Source organism: Panthera uncia, assembly GCF_023721935.1.
Source record: "Panthera uncia isolate 11264 chromosome C1 unlocalized genomic scaffold, Puncia_PCG_1.0 HiC_scaffold_4, whole genome shotgun sequence".
In the NCBI taxonomy this organism is placed as follows: Eukaryota; Metazoa; Chordata; class Mammalia; order Carnivora; family Felidae; genus Panthera; species Panthera uncia.
Genome location: NW_026057585.1, coordinates 96,989,818 through 97,010,487, shown reverse-complemented (window position 1 = coordinate 97,010,487; position 20,670 = coordinate 96,989,818). Strand labels below are relative to the sequence as shown.

Below are 20,670 nucleotides of genomic sequence, written 5' to 3'. Positions count from 1 at the left end.
AATGCCCGCACACCCTCTGCCTAGAGACCTGTACTCAGGGGGCTGGGCTGGGGGCCGGGGAGCCAAGAACAAACAGCAGCAACAGGAACAGAGTTGAGCCATTTCAATTATTCATATGCCAGATGGATTCTTTTCCTGCCTTTTTTTTTTCTATAAAAATAAGGAGGGGGGGGGAGTAGGTCTCACAACAGTCTCCAAAATGCGGGGAGGAAGGGGAAGGGGAGAGAACAGAGAAATCAAGCCCCTCATCTGTGCCCATCCCCTGCCCTGGAGAGGTGGGCAGGAGGGGCAGAATGCCCTGCTGGGTGGAGATCGGAGGTGTCATTCAGGTTCCCTGTGAGCAGAGAGCAAGAGGCAAGGAAAATGGTTGAAGGAAGGGAGGGAGGGAGAGAGAGAGAGGAGCACGGAGCATGGGGTGGAGGGGGGAGGCAGGCAGAAGAGGGTTCCGACCTTCTGTGAAGGATATAAAAAATCCAGCCGCCTCAGGGGACACCCAACTATCTAGCATATTGCTGTTAAAATGTCTGCAAAATTTAATACACTTGGCATGCCATCTAATCAGTCCTTGGAAACTCGGGCACTCTCTCCCTCCTATAGTCAAACTGCCTTAGACCTTACGCCGATGGGGTTCCCACCCCTACCCTGTCCCCCCGATTTTAGATAAAGTTGTCCCCCCTCCATAAAACTAGCTGCTCTGACTTCCCACACGTTTTATCCTGAAGTTCGTCCAAGGTCCAGAAACTAGAAGGTTTTCTAGGAAGCAGTGGTGCCACGGACAGAGCCAGGGGTGGGGTCCTGGGGCCAGGACTTTGGTTCCCAGACTTCTTGGTGGTGGTGGTGGGGGGGGTTGTGTGCGCATTAGGAGGAGAGAGAAAGAATGTAAGGGGCAGGAACGTGGTCCCAGACGGGCAGGCAAAGGCTGCTGGGTCCGGGGAAGCCAGCTAAAGCCATTCATCTCGACAGCTCTTATTTAAATAGCTGCCTGGCACACAGAGAGTGGTGTCCTCACCAGAACGCACATATGCACATGCACCCACCCCACCGTACGCGTGGACATATGCCCCACCGGGTGCTCTTGTTGACCCATCCGTTATTGGGAAACTTCTGTGACCCCACAACATGCTGTGGCTACTGCAAGCCCCCGACAACCAGCCAGGAAGTTTCCAGATCGGCCCCAGGAATGGCCACCTGACCTTCTGCCCCAAGCACGGTGACTTGGACATTTCGGCAGGTCACCGCCTCCTTCATCTTGATGAGAGAGATCCGCAGAACGGGATGGGCCTGGGGCGGGGAATCAATCCCCCAAACCTTCACCCTCCACCCATGAAACGGGAGTTCGTACCAAATCCTCTTTATCCTTTTTTTTATATTTCCCCCCCCTCACTTACTTAAAGTCTCAGGAGGCCTTAGGTAGGCCTGGAGGATGCTAAGAGACTCAGGGAACCCCAGAAAGCCTGCACCTTGCTAAGGCAGTGTTTCTTCATAGGTTAGGGGTCTGGCGGGACAGGCCGAGAATCGGGAGAACCCAGAGTCCTCTCTACCTGCAGGAAAAAGCCACAGTAGCCAAGGACCTGGAGCACAGGTGACCCCCTACTGAACTTCCTGGCCCTTCAGCACACAGGTGGGAATGTCGGCAAACAGGAGAAGGGAATTCAAGGGGGTGGAGACAGGGGGGTGCTGCCTGGGTGGGCGACCCACACAGCTACCCAGGGCCCCACACTCAAAAGGGCACGCGCTACCACTGTCGTGAAATTCTTCATAATTTACAACAAGAGTCCCCGTGTTTTCATTTTGCGCTGGGCCCTGAAAATTTTGTAGCCAGTCCGGGGTGTGGGTTTTGGGAGATCAGAGGATCTGGGTTTGAATCCCAAGGCTCTGCCCCCTGTAAGCTGAGCGACATCAGAAAGGTCACTTATTATCTCTGGCTGCAGGGAGAGCCTCGCCTGTCAAGTGGGGTGATCACGCCTGCTCTCGAGGTGGCCAGGGGAACCGAGGCAGGCAAAGCGGGGAAGGGCTTTCGCCACACGACCGCACGCTCCTATCCAAATACAGGGTGCGCTGACCAAGAGGGGAAAGTGAGGCTGGTTTGTGTCGGTGGTGACTTCCTCCCGCCCCAAGGATGACCTACTAGGTTGTGGCGAGAGGGCTGCTTTCAAAGCAGTGTCGTAGGGAAGCCTCTGGCACGTCCAGCCCACTGGCCCCATTCTCAGTTGAAGAAACTGGGACAGAGTCAACAGATAACCTGCCTGTTGTCACAGAGCCGCCTCCAGGCAGGGCAAGGCTGAGGGCATACTGTTCCTGCTGTCCAGGCTCTGCCTTGGCCACAGGCCACTTGAGACAGGGACAGTGAGAAGAAGGAGGCAGGATTTGGAACAGCGAGGACAGAAAGCCTTCATTACACTCCATCACACACACACACACACACACACACACACACACACAGACACACACGCGCACGCACGTGCAACTTGTGCTTGTGTGTGTGCGCATACACACAGCAAAATTAAAGCCGAGAACTTGGCCAAAAAGAAAAATCCTACCCCTGTTCCATCGAAACTTATTTTAGGGCAGGAGGTAATTGCCAAAGACCCAAATAAAAAGCCAACCACAGGCTGTAAACGGCTCCAAGTCTTTAATTAGACCCCAAGAAAAAATAGTGGCAAAAAGAAAACGAACACAGGACAAGGCTCCCTGAGGAGGGAGGACGCATGTGGACCCTCCCCCTCCCCAAGTCCAGGGGCTTCGGAGAAAGGCCAGCCTTCCCACGGTGGGCATCAGAGCGGGCACTGCCCATGGTGAGGGCAGGCATGAAGCCGAGAGAGGGCTAGCCTTGGTCCTGGGTCCTTCTCCCGGGACCTTCCTACACCCCTTCTGAGGAGGCTGGCCCAGCGTTGGGGTGCCATGGGGCCGAGGGGAAGATGAGCAATTTCTATCAGTTCTGGAGGCGAGGGAGCAAGGAAAGGAGAAAGCTTTGTGTCTGGAGCGGCCTTTGACTCACTGAAAGATCTGCCCGTCGAGCCACGAGGCCCGGCGCCTTGGCCACTGACCGATCTACCCACATGACACCGCTCCCACTACGTGGAGCTCTCCTCCAGGCTGTGACCCCAGACCCTCGTCCTGGGCCCGTGGGGGGTCGGATGGCCCTGAGGTCAAGGAGGTACAGCAGATGCCCCCAAGGCCTCTCCTCACATAGTCCTTCCACGTGCGAGGAGGCGTGTTCTCCAGAACCCTCGGGGTGACAACGTGCCGTCCCACCCAGGCAAGGGAAGAGGCACAGCCCCTGTGCTCCAGGCGGAACTGGCCTCCCGGTCACCCGTTCCTGAGCCCCTGCTCAGCCCTGGCCCTTGGAGAACGCAGCGGACCCTGGACAGAGGGTGGGGCTGGAAAGGAAAGGGAAGGCGGGGGTGTGCAGAAGAGTGTCCAGACTCTCGCCTTTCATACGAACAGATGCAACCCAGTAGACTAACCAAATCCCACGGTGCAGGGGATCCTGCAAAGCGCCGAGATCAGCACCACCGTGCCACACGGCGGCAGAAGCTACGGCCTCCGCTGACGTTGTAACAGCTGGTCCCGGTGGCAGAAGACAGAAGGTCCACCCAGACACCCGGGGAAGAAGCCAGGAGACGAACGCGTCCCAGCCTGCATCAATCAAGAGAGCCGAAGAGGGCGGCCTGGTCCCCCACCCGTGCAGTGCGGCAGGGTGCTGCCGTGGCTTTACAACCAAAGCGGGCGCATCCAAGGGAGTGCCGTCACAGGCAGCGGGACAACCATCTTGAAGACCCCTGTCCTTCTGCTTCCTCACATGTCACCACAGCTGCCTGGAACCAGTGGCCGTCACACCCACACCCGGCGCCCCCACCGGTTCGGGCACCTGCTGTGAGTGGGGTGCACGGTGCTCCTCTCAAAAGGCTTTCCTCTGCCCCCTGCCCCTTATTTTTTTTTTTTTAATTTTGTAAACGTTTATTTATTTTTGAGAGACAGAGAGAGACAGAGCACGAGCACAGGATCCGAAGCAGGCTCCAGGCTCTGAGCTGTCAGCCCAGAGCCCGACACGGGGCTCGAACTCACGGACCGTGAGATCATGACCTGAGCTGAAGTCGGATGCTTAACCGACCGAGCCACCCAGGCGCCCCTGCCCCTGCCCCTTCTAAGCTTAGCCGAGGAGGACGTGCTCCAAAAACCCCACCAAATGGGTGGGCCCGCCCTTACCTGCTGCTGCCACGATCCCCCTGCAGGAGTGCTGGGCCATGCCCTGCCAGATAGGCTGTATTCTTTGCCCATTTCCTTTCCCAGTTGTCAAACAGAACATTAGTGACCACAGATTAGCAGCAGGCCAAAGAGCAAAAAGGGCGGTAGCTGCCCTTCATTCAGCACCTAAGGGGCCCCGACCCTGTCGTGAGCACTGTAGAGACCACATCCCTGCAGAGAAGGTACTAGTGTGCCCATTTTACAGAGGAGGACACTGAGGCTACGCATGGTGAGACGGCCACACAACCTGCAAAGGGTAGGCCTGACTGTAACCCAGCTGGGCCGGGTTCCAAAGCCTGTCCCTCATCACCCTCTCCTTCCCCCACCCAGTTCTCTCATCTGACCACTAGTTCTAGGCCTGGCTGACCCCTCCCCGCCAGCTGCTGGATTCTCTGATTACTGTTTGTTTTTTTAAGTTTTTAAAAATGTTTATTCTATCCATTTTTGAGAGAGAGAGACAGAGAGCACGGGCAGGGGAGGGACAGAGAGGGAGACACAGAATCCGAAGCAGGCTCCAGGTTCTGAGCTGTCAGCCCAGAGCCCGACACGGGGCTCAAACCCACGAACCGTGAGATCATGACACGAGCCGAAGTCGGACACTTAACCAACTGAGCCACCCAGGCGCCCCCTCTGATTACTGGCTTAATGCACGTGCCTTGTGCGCTCAGAGCATAAAGCGGGTGACAAGTACGACTCCATGCCGAGCTACCCACCATGGCCTGTGGTGAGGGTCAAGGCCTCTATGGCCAGAGCAAGCTGGAAGGTCTTTCCAGTAGAAGCGGGTGTGAATCTGACCTGTCAAGGCAGTCCCAGCATCATCACGCCGGTCAGGTTGGCCTCCCTGCTGGCCCCTTCCTGCTTGCTTTGCTCTGTGGGGGTGGACAGGCTTCCATCCATCAGGATGAGAAGTAGAATTCCTCCTGGATGAGCCCTATGGCCACTGCTTCCAAACTTCCTTCCTAGCTTGGGAACGGGATGGGAGAAGCAGTCCAAGCTCCTGGCAGAGGCAGCAGGAGTCCTGCTGATTGGTTCTCTGTCTTCCCCAAGTGCTCACCAGACACAACCAGATGGTTCCGGCGACACGCCGTCCACTCCCGTCCTCCCTTAAAATGACACGACATCTTCACCTTACATCCCACCTCCACCTTTCCCTTCTATACTGCAAAACCCCGAGAGCCCCTTCTCCCCCTCAGCCAGGCCCGGGCCCAGAGAGCCCCAGAGGGACACAGGCGACAAAGAGAACCCAGGTTCAGGTTTGCAGCGGGGAGAGGTCTAAACGGAGCCAAAGTTTAGACAAGACTCCACTTTCTCTTTCGGCCTTCAAGCAATTCGGCTAGGGCAGACGGGGTGGGGGACCCAGGGCTGAGTCTGCCCCTATTTCCTGCAAGCGTGAAGAGATGACTCTGTATCTAAAAAACACGAACTTAGAACCCCAAACAATCAAGGCTGGCCGGTCCCCCCTACCCTGCCCCAGGAGGGCGCCACACAGAAGCTGCTCCAGCTCGCTGGGGCCTCTGTAGTACCACAGACCGCCTGCCACCCCGCCCTGCCGGTTGGCTCTCCGTTGACACCTCTGGGTCCTGGGGGCGGGGGGAGTGGCCTGCAAGGTGCATGACTGTGCCCTCCAGGTGGTCAGCCTGTGTAGGCACGCTCCCCCAGGCATCGAGGAATGGAATAGCACAATCCCAAGGGCAAGGAGCTAGGGTCAAGCAAGGCTGGGGCCACAGCTGAGAAGCCGTGGTGGGTCCGGGAGGCCGAGGAGTGGCGAGGGCATCAGGCCCTGTTTGGGGAAGCCACCCGATGCCCCGGTGGCAGCACCTGTGAGATGTGGGCTCCAGCTGGTAAACCGCATTCCCTTTGCTGGGCACTGGCTTCCCACTTATAAAAATGAACCTGAGCTGGATGACCCGTGGGGTCTCAGGGAACATTCCAGAGCTGCTGCATGGCAGCGACCAGTAGAAGACCTGCTCACAGCGCTCGAGACGCCAGCTGAGATTATTGCTGTCATTATTATTATTACTATCATTTTCATGAGCACTGCTCTTTACTTTTTATTTGTTTTTATTTTTTAATGTTTTATTTACTTTTGAAAGAGAAAGAGAGCGCTCCTGGGGGAGGGGCAGAGAGAGATGGGGACAGAGGATCCGAGGTGGGCTGGGCTCTGCGCTGACAGCAGAAAGCCCTATGCGGGGCTCGAACTCACAAGCCGTGAGATCATGACCTGACCCGGATCATGACCTGACCCGAAGCTGGACGTTTAACCAACTGAGCCACCCAGGCACCCTGCATCGTTTTTGATTCCAAATGTTCCGTGAGCCTCCTTTTAGTCAGAGCAACAGGGTAATGGGGAAAGTCTGAGCTTACAGTCTAGAAAAGCCACATTTCCTGAAATTTTCAGCCCAGAATCAAAACTAGTGAAGGAGAGAGAGGGCAATGGAGATTCCATTAGAGGCCGTGAGGGGTCTGGCCACGTTTCACCAGCCCGAGTGATCCCAAACTGGCCCACACGGGATCTACAAGGCCCTGACCTCTGAGGAGCCAGAACTCCGACATGTGACTGGCGCTTCCCGGCCCACCTTAGGGGGATGATCTTGGGGATGAAACATGATTATCTAGGGCAGCAAGGGTTAACGCCGGGGCTGGGAGAGGCCAGGCAGCACGGAGCACTCCCTGTTTATTAATAAGCTATTTATCACCAGCTTTGCTTTTAATGCCATTTGGGCTTAATGTCGTTAATGAAATATAAATACCCAGGCTAACGATGTCGGTCAGAGGCAGCACGGGCAGCAGACGGCTCGCGAAACAGGGCCAAACCGCTGGGCACGCTGGGGAAGAGGCTGAGAGCTCGGGAAGCGGAAGAGGTTCCCACCGGCCTGGCACCCCCAGCCCCCTCTGCTCCCACCACGAGGCTCCACTGCTGGTTGTGCCGGGAAAGGCCAGGAGGAGGGTGGCCCAGGGGTTGGGGGAGAGGAGGCCTCGAGGGCACAGGATGCTGTTAACTCCTAGAGGACGCAGCAGGAGTGAGAGAGCTCCCACCTCGGGGGCACCGCCTGCCTGGCATCGGGCCCCTTGGCTGCAGGAGGCTGGACAACCACCAGCTGGCAGCAGGCCCCTCTCACCGCCCTGAGCACCCTGACCACTGGGAACGGAGCCGGGGTGAGAAGGGTCACGAGAGGGAGCAGTAAGGATCCCATAGTAAGTAAGGCTTCCAATAAAGACCACCCCTCCCTGCACCGAGAATGACATCCCAGGCCCCACTGCGTGGCACCACGTCCCGGAAAAACTGGCCCAGGCTATTCAGGCTAGTCGGCCGCCTTGGGGGTGCGGGCGGAGAGGTCAGCAGATGGGCATTTCTGTTCAGTGCCCAGAGGCCTTGGAACCTGGAGGCGACCCTGCACGGCAGGCGAGGTCCCTTATCTCCTGCCTGACCTGGCCTGGCCCTTCCCACACGGTGGGCCATCCCTGCTGACCTCTCCGGAGGCACAGAGCAGATCGATGCCCTCGGCGGATGACCACCTAGCCCAGATTACCCCAGGAACTTCGGGCCTTTCCCTCTGGAGAGACCCCAGGCTATTCCCAGACACCAGTCTCGCCTGGGGAAGACGGCCCTGGGACTTGCTTCCCGGCCCGGAGCCACAGCTCCTTCGAAGGAGATTTGCACTCTACTCACCCAAGGGCCACCTGGGCCCAAATAGAAGTGAGAGACCCGGGCAAGCAGCTGACCTTTGCTCCAGCCGCCTCCACCTGCGGCACTTGGCACCGGAGGTCACTCGGCACTGGCCCCGCCTTGCTCCCCGAGGGTGCTACCTCTTCCAGAGGGAGCTCTGGGCTGTTCTTGGGAGGGAGCCCAGCAGCCTGCGGCCCTCCCCGCTCAGGGTTGTCTGAGAAAATGCACGATGACTGGCGAAATCTGAATTTCAGAGAAATCTTCCCTACTTTTTTAGTGTATGCTCCTGATATTACCCGGAATGTACTTACACTAAAACTTTATTTGTGGTTTATCTGAAATTCAAAGGTCACGGAGCATCCTGTATTTTTTTTTTTAAGTTTTTATTTTAATTCCAGTTAGTTGCCATAAAATACAGCGTTCTGTTGGTTTCAGGCGTACGACAGGCATCCTGTATTTTCATTTGCTAACTCTGGCAACTCTAGCCCGCTTCCCAGCAGGTTAACACCTGGCAGGTAGGTGAGCAGGACTGTACGGGGCAGCGAGGGAAAATGGACATTCCCGCCCATCTCAGGACAGCAGCCTCCTTTCCAGAGGCTCCGTTCGTTCGTCACTGCCCCCCTGCCTGCCCTCTCCCCTCCGTGGTCACTACCGCACAGCCCAGTGCCACGGCTCGCCTGCCGGGGTCCCCTCTCCCTGCACCCCTCAAAGTCACCTCCACGTCCCCAAGGAGTACAGGGCTCATTTGCTGGGGCTTGGTGGAGCTCAGCTCAGCGGCTAATCCCCTGGGTGGCTCCTGTCAGATTATTAATTAGCTAAAGCGGATCGGTCCTGGAACAACATGCGCTTGGACTTCAGATAAAGCAGGCCAGGGAAGCTGGGCGGGGGGCTGCTTAAAGTGACAAGAGCCTGTTTCTGAACCGCTCCCTAAGGAGGACTGGGGGACGGGCAGGCGGAGGCTAGGGCGGGGGGTGTCCAACGGCGCCCTCAGCACTCCCCTCACCTGCTCAAGAGAGCACCCCCCCACCCCGGGGAGGCAGTGAGTACAGATGCACCTAGATGGGGCACCGAGGGTCCCCTTGAGAGGATGAGTTGGTGACAGTTGGGTCTTGCTTTTTAATAAAAAGAGCTTGTGCCTAATCAGATCAAGTCACCTAGAACTCTTCCAAAAGCTTCTTATTTCACTTGGGGTAACGGCTACCAGGCCTGCAGGATCTGGGGCCCCCCAACGCGACCCCCGTGACCTCCCACAGCATCTCTCCCCAGAGAGCTGTCCTCCAACAAGCCAGGCTGTTCTTGTGTCTGGGAGCTCACGCTTGCCGTTCACCCTGGTGGGAACACTCTTGTCCCAAGTACTGAGTAGGAGGGCTCTTTCCCTCACCTTCTCCGTCCCTACCGAAAGTCACCATCTCAGCGCTGCCTTCCCCGGATGCCACACCCGGAATTATAAACCATTCCGCTCCCCCCTCCCCTGCCATGCACTCTCCCCATTCTATTCTAGAAACCTGCTGGTTTTCTCCTGGACACACGTGGCCATCCAACAAATACTTTATTTCTTTATCTCGTTTGTCATTTGCCTTTCTCCACTAAAATGCAAATTCCGCAGCACAGGAAAGTTTGGCCGGTTTGTTCACTGCTGCGGTCTGGTTCGCAGCCTCTCTCAGTACGGCTTGATGAATGAATGAAAAAGACACATGAAAGACCAGAGGTTAAAGGTCAAGATTTGGACCACCGCCTCTTCAGACTCAGAGCCCATTGTGGCTGGGCCCTGGGCCGCCCTGGGGGCTTCCCAGGTACCCGGCTCCTCCCAGGCCCATCCCCTGCTTCCCCAGCTCTGCCCCCACACAGTGGTCCTCTTACAGGTCCTATCATTTGCCCTAAAGATGTATTTCCGGTTCTGGGTCTCCTGAAGGATGGCCTGGGGGATCCATCCCCCTGCCACCCAGACCCTCCTCTCCTGGCTGGGCCTGCTACCCAGAAGCAGCCGGGGTTAGGGCAGGGGGTAGCGATGAGGGGTGAGGAGAGGGAACGGGGACTCCCAGCTGCTGCCCGGGGCCCAGCTCAGCTGCCGGCAAACTCCTGGGCTTGGATTGTTTTGACTTGAGTCGGTGAAGCTGAAATATTGAGTCACGACGGCCCTAAACTTCATTACCAGCTTTTAACGCAGATTACTAAGGGAAAAAAGTTGCTTTTAATTGCTTCTCCCGATTAGCATTTCTGGAGAAGAAACTAGTGATTAATTACACCTTCCCACCTCCACTCACCCTGGCCACGGGGGTCCCAACCCCAGGCTACCACATGGAGGCTCAGGGGCAGAAAAGGTGCCTGTTCTGGGGGGGGCCCAAGAAACCAAACCGGAGAGAAAACCTGGGTGGGGAGCGGAAGGTGAGGAAGCTGCCCAGAGCAGATTCAATGGAAAACCAGCAGCTAATGGTGTCGGCAGCCACGCAAGGGTCCCTACACCCGCTACCTCAGGCCTCCGTGTGGAGGCTCCAAGGTCACGAGGACAGAGGCAGGGCAGAAGTGCTTCTGCCCTCGTCCACATCCACGAGACATTAACCCTCCCAAAGCCATGGGCCGCTGTTCCTTTGGAGCGACCGCATCATCGAATGAAGAGGGGCCCCTGGGTAGCTCTGGCCAGGCGGGAGCTCCCAGCTCGGCCCCAACCCTCTCCTCTTGGGTCTGCACCTGCTGGGGCCCGGGGGCTTCCTGACTCTGCCAGGGAACAAGGGAGAACCGAGGAACGAGGCCCAGGGCTGGGGCGCTGGCAAGATCAGGCCCAATTCTCACACAGAATAGAAACCAGAAGGATCGTTAACTCTTCCCAAGCCTTTCGGTTCAGCCATCCTCCTGAGCATGAAGTTACCCAGGGGTGGCAAAGGGCTTGGGCCCCCAGACCCCTCAGCCAGCACCTCTCCTGACCCCAGCCCTGCTTATCTGGAGCGGCCAGCCCCACATCAGATCAAAGCCCGGGAGGATGGAGTTGGAAGTGTCCAGTCCAGTTAGGAGGGAAGGCCACGGATCTAGTGCAGGCCGCGGAGGCAGAAAGCAGAAAAGCCTCCCACGCATGCACAGACACACACGCCTGCCCACCCACACATGCCCCCCCCTGCCTTAGCCTGGCATTTTGATGCTGGCTGACACCCCCTCAGAGCCAGGCAGAGGCACCAGCTGCACGCCTGGGACATCCCTGTCACCCCTGCAAGACGTCCCCAGCCTGCCCTTCTGCTCTCTCCTGTCACTCCCCCTGGAGGTCAAGCCTCCAGAGCTTTCCTGGAGGGCTGAGCTGGCCCATATGGCTGGGAATATGTTGCCAACATGGGCAAGAACTCACTGGGGCCCCCGCAGCCGGCTGTGACGGCCTCGTGCTCGCTCCAGGGTTAGGGCTGTGTAGCACACACACTGTTTGGGGTGGCCTGCCTCGTCCTGACCCGAGCAGGTGACACCAGGACCCGGGAAAGTAGAGCCTTGTATTAAAGGCCCAGGAAAAAGGGACAGTGGCCCACGTCAAATCTGACAGGCCACCTACGGGAACTCACACTGTAAATTGTGAAAAGATTTTCCACGTGGAAAGATTGCTAGGATCCCTGCCCATAAACTGGGCTGGAGGTTAAGCTGGCCCGAATGGAAATGAGGAGGAGGCCTTAGACAAACCCTTTTTTTGGGTTCTACGTGACCGGATGCACGGGCGAGAGGGTCCATAGACGCTCAGCCCTCGAGAACACGGATCGCATTTAAAGCCACAGTGAGAGGAACTGTACGGACTGGGTCCAACCTCAGACCCGGCACTGAACTCGTGGAGCAGAGGCACAAAACAGGCTTCGGTGCAGTCTCAGGGCCAGAAGGATAGCCAGCTTGGAAATCCCTACCGAAAACGGTGCCAGAGACAAGCAGGCCTCTGGCCCTCCCTCCACATGCGGCCGACCAAGAGATGCCTAATCCTCTCTGCCAGGCTTTCTCAGCAACCAGCATAGTGCCCTGGATGGTGCTTCTCCCTAATCCACAAGACAAGACGCAGTGCCCCTGAAAGCCACGGGTGGTTCTTGGCACCATCAGGGTGGGTGCGTGAGAGGGAAGAAGATGCAGGGCCACAGGGGGCGTCTGTAAAGCTGGAGCCAGGACACTGGCTCCTTTCTTCGCCGCTCACTCCATCAGCAAACCCTGTGGACCTGCCCTCTCAACACACGGACTCCGTACCCTTCTGTCCATTTCCACCTTTCTCGTCTCAGCGGCCACAGCTGCCTCCCTTCTGGCCTCTTGGTCTCTGCCCTTGCCACCGTGCAACCCACTCTCCCCGCCGCAGCCCCAGCCATCTTTTTCATTTTGTTTTAAATGCTTATTTCTTTTTGAGAGAGAGAGAGCACGCGCGCACGAGCAGGGGAGGGGCAGAGAGAGAGGGAGACACAGAATCCGGAGCCGGCTCCAGGCTCCGGGCTGTCAGCACGGAGCCCGACGCGGGGCTCGAACTCACGAAACGGGAGATGGTGACCTGAGCCGAAGTCGGTCACTTAACCGACTGAGCTGCCCGGGCGCCCACACTTCCGTCTTTTTAAAACGAAAACAAGATCACTTTACCTCCATGCTTGAAACCCTCCTGTGGCTTCCTGTCACCCAAAAAATAAAATCCCAGCTTCTCCCAGCTCACTAACCCCTACATACCCCATCCACTTCCCGGCCACCAGGACCTTCTTTCTGTTACCAGAGGTACTGAGCTCATCCCACCTCAAGACCTTAAGACTAGTGCTCTCTTTGTGGAATATTCTTCTGCCTTCAGATGGTTCAGATGTTTGTCGACTTCCTATCCCCCCTTCTCAGCTAACTCTCACCTCCTCAAAGTGGCCTCCTCTGACTGCCCACACACCTCACACTACTCCGTCCTATGTCCATTCTGCACTAATGGTGGCCTCGTTCTTTTCTGTGGGTTTCTTGTCTGCCTGCCCAACCAGGATTCCAGGAGAGCCAGGGCTGTCTTGTCCAACTCTACCCCCAACGATTGGCAGACACCAGGCCCTCAGGATCTGTTGAATAAACATTACCAGATCTTACGTGGCGCAGCCAGAAACAGGTAGAATCTGAGCTAGACGGGAACAGGGCTGCGGACCAGGTGCCCGCGTGGACTCGCCCCTCTCCCGCACTCTGGTGAGTTGAGGTAGGGCACCTCTGAGACCACAGATCAGCCCCGCCACAGACGACATGGGCCCGCGGCCAAACCCAGTACCTGGAAAGGAGTGAGTGAGTGCAGCGGGGCTTGGCCGCGACGTTCCCTTTCGGAGCCCTCGGAGTCCCCAAGCTTCACCATCAAGCCCCAGACGGCCGATGCCAGGATGCGGGAGCCCCACGGGACGCGTGGAGCCCGTACCCTATGCCGGCATGGCCCCTGGGAGTCAACAGTGAGTGGAAACCTCGGAAAGGGAAAAACTAATGGGCATGTTTTGCCGAGGGAACGAAGAAAACAAAAAGCCTGCCACTGAGAACAGAACGGGCAACATTCCCCCTTCAAAGGGGGCTCCACGGGCGCTTTGGCAACCTGCTCGTGCACTGGGCCCAGGCGTGGCTAGGGAGGCCAGCAGCCAGAGGCTCGAAGACACGTGGGCCTGCCTTCCCAGGACCCGTGATCATCAGAGAAGCAGAGTCAGGCAAGAAGAGCTCAGAAGTGGAGACACACGCAGGCGCTGGCACCAAAACCCCAGCAAGATGGTCCTGCCGACAGTCTCGACACGGCCATCGGCGGACAACAGCGGCACGCCTCCAACGTGGCCACACCAACTCCTGGAGCGCGATCACATTCTGGACACCGGGAAGAAGAGTCTCGGCCACACAGTTGTTCCTCCACAGTAACCCAGGGCCACATTTACATCTGATTTGCAAGTCCCTGGCTGCATCCAAGGCTTCTGCTAGTCCCTGAGGTGACGCGGTCTGGCGCGAAGCAGGCCTACAGCTCTGGGGACCTCTCAAACCCCAGTGGGCGCCAAGGCACCCATCGCTGCCAAGCGCTTCCTCCCTGCAAGTTCAAAGTCCAGAGTTGCAGAGCCTGGCCATGGAGGGAGGGGCAAGACACGCGTGATTGTGGCGCCCTTGGGGAGGGACAGCGCAGGGTGGTAAGCCGGGGCCGCTGAATCCTGTGTGGCTCACACGGGAGGCGTGGCTCGCGGCCTCTACCCTCCCAACCATTCTCCAGACCCTCAACCTCTGCCCCTGTCCTACCAACCTCTCTGGGCTGGTTCCCTTGGGATCCTAAGAGAACACTGAATAATGACCAATAGGTAGTGAGGCACCTGCTGTGTGTCAACCCCACCCGCCACCCTCCCCCCACCAAAAAAAAACCCACCACGTCTGATACCTGCAGGCAAATATCTGACAGTAGCAGCCTCATAGACTACCCATCCCTGGCATGAGTGACCTGCCTTATGCGAGGGGTGATTTTTGAGCCTGGATCAAAAGACACCTGTGGCTTCTCCTCTAAGGAGGGTCCTGCCTGGGCTGGAGAGAGCCCCCAGCAAGTCACATGTGAACTCAGAGCAGCGTGGCAGCCTGCAGACAGTGTGGCAGTCCAGAGGGACCGGACCCACCGCTCCCAGAGGTGACGTTCGGAAAGGACGCTAGGCCTCCCCTGGAGTACCATTCTGGCAGGATTCTTAGAGGCCATTATTCCAATCTGTTTATATCACAGGTGGGGAAACCGAGAAAGCAGTGAGTCAATGTCAAAGCCAGGGCCCATATACAGTGTCCTGTTCCTAGGCCCGGGCTCCGTCCTCAATCCTGTGTCTTCTTACTTTCACCTAGGGTGCCTGAGCTACCCCCATCCAGGTCAGAAGCCTCCTGAGAAAGGCCTACTGGGTCTCTCTCCCAACAAGGAACCCCCACACCGGCCACCTACAGCCCCGACCCACATCTCCCAGACACATCTGGGAATCAGGAGCAGCTACCTTTGTGTCCCAAGAGACCGGGGTCCAAAGTCCATTCCACTGTGCACCACTGGAGCTGCAGGGTCCCCTTCTACGGGAGGGCTGACAACCGTGGTGGCCGGAAGGGCAGATGGGATGGAAGGGGTCTTGGCCTTCAGTCAGCGAGGTCTGTTTGCTACCGGAACGAGAAGGGAAAACAGATTATTAGACTCCCGTTGAGACCCACGTGGCCCCTCAAGACAGGACGACAAGACGGCACGGTTCCGACACTCGGCGCCGTAGGGAACCATCCGGCAGTCGCTGCTAAGAGATTCTCGGACCCTGCCTGCCAATCGGCGGACGGCATGGCTGCGGTGAGGGCCAGGTCTGACCCTACAACCAGTGCACCCTTTGCACCATTATTAGCCAACTGCAAAGCAGTTGTCACAGCTAACAAAAGAAGCAGACAGGTAGAAACAATAAGAGGCCAATCCGATGCCACCCCCAGGTAATAACACAGTGATCACACCCAAGGCTCGGCACCCCGGGTGAGAGGTCAGCCTGACGGTGGATCAAGCTGACGCTGGAAGCCAGATCAGACCCACGCAACCGAACCAAGCTTCGGGCTCCCCAACCTCCACTCCCTCTAGACTTTCCCTGGGCCAGCTCCCAGCTGCTCCCATGACCCCCCAGTGGCCCTGTGGGAGTCTCTAAAAACAGAATCAACAGGTGTCTCTGCAGCTACCCAGGATGGGTCAGTTTGGTTTCTTCTCTTTTCCTCCTGCCCTCCCCCCCACCCCCCGCCACCGTCCACGTTGCTACTGCGCCGTCGCACCCCGTAAAAAAGAAAAGAGCGTGAGTGCACGCGCCCAGAAGGGGGCCGCTGAGGTTCATTCGTGATAGGGGTTGGGCCAAAAAAAAAAAAAAAAAAAATGTGGCCAAAGAAAGTTGGTGCCCTGCGACCAGCAACCTTTGTGTCAATTTAGGCAAATATTGTGGTGTTTCCATGGTGATTCCTGTTTTGAATATCCACTACACTCACTTTTTAAAGGGCTTTTCCTGTTTGCGTTTCAACTTCAAATCTGTAAATATTTTTGGCCTTTTTAGAAAAATTAGCCTGTGCGCGTGCAAGCACAAACCCGGCACCGGACCTCCGTGCACACGCTCCCAGGCCTGGAGGTGCAGCCCGATGGGCGTGAGAGTGGGGTACGGAAACTCCAAGGGGGCTCTCCATCTGCTCCCACACCCACCGTGCCTACGGGGCTGGCATCAGGGAGTGGGGTGGCTGAAATTCCAGTCCTTTCCTTCTCCCTCGACCGACCGGGGCATCCACACCACCTGTGTGCTCGCTCCCAAAGCGTGTGAGTGGGCTCGGCCTGACTCGACAGCGTGGCATGGTGTGGGCAGTTACCCGGCAGGTTCTGCAACATGGCCCAGCCCTCTGATCCCGAGCCTCCCTCGAGGGCACGAACCCCTCCTCTCCTGCCTCCCAAGGTCGGGCCAGTGGAAGGGGCTGTTGGGCAGTGAAGGTGACAGATTCCAGCAGCCGCTGCCCCCACCTCTGCTCTGGGGCACGGCCATGGGGATGGGCCAGTGATAGTGGCCCTGGGCTTGGATCGCCCCGCTCCCACCCCACCCGTCAGCACCATACAGGGTTAACAGCGGGTTTCCTGGTTTCCATGGATTCCCGCCAGGCCCCTAATGTGAGTTTCGTGTGATTTGGGGGAAGTGGATTTCCTTTGTTTTCCAGTTTGGGAATATTTTTTTCTTTAAAAAAGAGGAAAAAACACTTTAATGGGAACTTCAGGGCCACAGGGAGACTTACTCTCTGGGCTCTGCCATTCCCCTGCCTGTTGGTCCAGGATCCCCCAAAGCCCTGGGCAACCCACCCGCCAGCTAAGTATCTCCAAGCCAGAGGAAGGGGTGCCTCAGACCACCTACAGCTCCCCGCCCCCAGAACATTCTTCTGCTGGGTGGGGGGGGGTGGGGGGGGGAAGGGACGACTCTATTCCAATATCCCGTCAGAACGACCCCTGCCCCACCTGAAAAGCCAGCATCTTCTACGGGTGGCTCACACTCTCCCCTTCCAGCCACACACCTTTCCCAGGGAAAAGGTCAAGGGAAACATTCCCACCTCCCTGACTTCTGGCAAAGAGCGAGAAAGACCAGGGTCTGACCACACGCAAATGGGCATGTGAACCGTACCGGGTTCTTCTGCCCTGGCTCAGAAGGGGATTCCAGTCACAGGGGACCAGGGTGTCCCAGGCCCTGGTGGGGCCCTTGTCCAGCCTCCTCCAGCTGAGGGAGGGGCCTGCCCTGGGCAGAGGGAGCTTCTCGCCTTGGCAAAGCAAGAGCAACTGAATAAAGGGTGTGGCCTAGCCTCCTCCTCCCCCTCCTCCTCAGTCTTCCCCATTCCTGCCATCCTCCAGCCCTGCCAAGGTGTGGCCTTGCTCAGGGACTGTCCCCAAGCAAGCAGCCTGACCTATTTACCAATCCAGGGCACAGGCCCTGGGGCCTGCCATGGTCGGGGCCCTCCCACGGCACAGGCCCCGGGGGCCGTGGCAACAGCAGGAATCTCGGTCAGTAGGTGGAGAGCCCAGAAGACAGAGCTCTCTGGCCAGCAGCTCCAGGGTGAAGGGGTGAGAAGCCATGTGTAGGTACAGAAATAATACTGGGCCGAGAATCAGAAGATGTGAGTCTGAGCCCCAGTCCGGCCACCTAACTTGCCGTGGACCATGGGACAGGCCACATGATCTCCCTAGGGCCCCCCTTTCCTCACAGATGGAGAGGACACCTTTCTCCCTCCTACCCAGCGGGGCTGGAGGGTCATCCCCAAGAGATGAGCAAGGTGTTACCGGTGCTCCAGCAATGTCCTCGACTGCCACCACCTTCTTCTTCCACACCTCTTCAAGGTAACCTTCCAGAATCCACTCCAAACAGGCCATATGCCTCTCTGCTCTGCTCCTCACACATCTTTCATTGTGGCATTTAAATCCATACTGGACTAAAGTAATTTGTTCACGAGTCTGTCTCCGCCGTTGGGTTTTTAACTCCTCAAGGGCAGAGACCAGGTCCTAATTATCTCTGCGTCCTCAGCATTTAGCACAACAGCTGGCCCACAGTGGGCAGCGTGAGTGTTTGTGGAGCTGAACTAGTCCCTGATCTCGTGTCAGGATCAGACGGGCCCGGCACAGCGTCATCCCTCTCCAGCGACAGAATACCTCGCCGGCTGTTTTCAGGCTCCCTTCCTTCTGGTTCCCCTAAGCACAGCCTGCACCTTGGTTTTCCCGCTCCAACATTAGCGCCACGAATGAGCAACTTTCAGGTTCACGGGGACCGCTCGGTTACCCGATCCTCCTCCAGAGGATGCCGGTAAGTATCGACGGAGCTCCTACTATGTGACAGAGAGCACGTCGGGAGTGGAGGGCACAGCAGCTGAGAGGTTTTCACCCCCATCTGCCGGCAGGCCTACGTGATGCCTTCTATTCGTCGAGCACCGCGCTAAGTATCGTACGCGTTGTGATCTCGCCAAATCTTTACAACGTGAGGTAGGAAGCATTAGGGCCCCGTGTTTAGATTAGGGAGGGGAGGCACAGAGAGATATGAAGTGACTCGCCAAAGGTCACACAGCCCAGGCCCGGACTCGGGGCCCAAATCACTTCAAAGTTCTTCTCTGTCCCCACCCCTGGTCTCAGCACTGACCCACACCTAATGCTCTTTCCCCTCCGGTATCTCAGTCCTCCTGCCCCCACACAGGTCTCCATCAACCCCCCGAGAGCCAGCAGAAAGCACTCAGAGATCACAAAGGAGGACGAAGGTAATGCTTAGGTGTTTCCTTCTGGCTGGGCTATGAACGGGGGCAGGTGAGGCCTATGGTGAGGTGCCCGGTCGGCAGGAGAAACCCCTGAACCTACTTGGTAAATGGGGTCCCAGTTGCGGGCATGGCCTCCGGGAGGGGGAAGGGGTCTGAGCAGCCCATTGCTGTCATCTGGCGAGACAGGGACAAGAAGGCCACCAGAAGAGGGCCACTCTGAGTCATGAGGTTCTGTGGGAATGGGACGGCCTCCATTTCTTCTCTCCAGACAAGGGGCAAGCTAAAGGGCTTTACCATGAGGATGGATTTCTGCTGGCTCCCCCTCACTGAGACCACCTGCAATGCCCGTCTGCCTGGCGATGTGGGACTCAGAAACAGGGACTCGGGAGCCCAGTTTGCACCTGGGTGAATGGGTGTGGCCAGGGCACCCATCGTCCCCAGGGGAGAGAAGACAACAGGAGGTGACCTCCGCTGTAGAAAGATCTACACCAGAGACGATAAAGGGGTAGAAGGTCAGGCTAGGACGCGGAGAGGACAAAGCCCTAATGAGCAGATTTCAGAAACCACCCGGAGTGAAAACAAAAACACAGACGTGTACGTTGCCCAACTTCAGGCTGTATGGAAAAGGGGAAAGAAAAAAAAAAAAAAACAATAAAAAAATCCACATCTTAATACAAAAATCCTACATGATGTGTTGTGGCACGAAAATGTTTTTCACTGCATTTTTCATCTGTGATCTCACACGGCCTACGACGGGTCCGCCCAACGCAGTAGGTATTTGATGGTACACAAACAGAGCAAACACATACACAATTAACCAAAACAAGGGCAGCAGATATTCAAATTGGTCCAAGCTGGCATCTCAGGGCTTCAGGTGGCCTCCGGAGATGGCTGCTGTTGGCTCCGCGCATGGGCCCCCTGACTGCTGACGGAGAAATAAATGGGGCAAGAACACAGCTCAAATGGAAGGAAACGTGGAGTTCTGTGAATTCTCAGAACTCAGCAAGCAGAACTCCCGGCCAGCGGGTTATGCGGCCGTTCTGCGCTTCAGGTGCCGTCCTGCTGCCGACCGGGGACAGAGAGGGGACCCACGCCCCAGGAGCCCCTCCTGCGTATCGCTCACCCCAGTCACTGTCTCCTTTTTGTTCCGCCCCTCCCCCCTTTTAATTGTTGGATGAGTTTACAGAGCTGTGTGCCAAAAACAATCAACTCTAGGGAACAGAGTTATACAAAAAAGGGCGTGTCGCCAGAGGGAGACGGATATCCATGGAAACCACCACCTTTTCACGGCAGCCTAGGTGAAGCCGGGACGGGGAGGACAGCGTGGGGGTAGGGAGATAGACTCCACTCAGAGCAGGGCCCCAGAAAATGCTGGGGTCGCCAATGACCTGAGGGAACCACATAAAGTGGGAGGGTCGGGAGGAGGGATTGGCCGGAGACCACCAGGAGGGCAGGGCTGCTGGGACTCGTGCGAGAGCACTCGCGCAGGCACACACACGTAACGTCACCCTGCCAGATCACGGGGGCAGTGCCACACGGTGTTTAGCGTACAAGCTTTGGAGCCGGACTGCCCGGTAGGAATCCAGGCTCTGCCGTTTACAATTTAGGTAATCTTGGGCCGGCGACTTTCACCTCCCCGTGCCTCAATTTCCCTGTCTATAAAATGGAATACTAGATCAAAAAGGCTGAAGGAAGGCGGGGGTAGGGTTTCCAGGCTCCGCCACAGTCCAGGAAAATAACAGCCGATGTTTGTTAAGCAGTAGGTGCTAAGGATTTTAATACATCAATATGTATAATCATCGCAAGAACCCAACGAGGGGGGCTATCGTCTCAACTGGATAGACGAGGACGTAAGATTCAGAGAGGGGTATAACCCACCCAAGGTCACCCACTCAGAAGAGGTTTGAACCCAGGCCTGGGTGGCACCTTCAAACGATACCGCGTGGGAAGGGAAGGGGAAGGGGAGGGGTTGGGGAGGGAACAAGGCAGAGACGGGCTCTCAGGAGGCCCTCTTTCCAGACTGGACCGAAATGCACAGCAGTGGGACCCAGACATGT

General features: G+C 57.2%; 1 protein-coding gene across 1 annotated transcript in view; it reads right to left on the bottom strand.

The window, feature by feature from the left end:
* CASZ1 (castor zinc finger 1) overlaps positions 1-16,513 on the bottom strand; it is a 106,652-nt gene extending 90,139 nt beyond the window's left edge. The window contains exon 1 of the mRNA XM_049618123.1: positions 14,842-16,513. The gene's annotated coding sequence lies outside the window, so the exon portion shown is untranslated. The remainder of the gene's footprint in view (positions 1-14,841) is intronic.
* Positions 16,514-20,670: the final 4,157 nt, after the last annotated feature.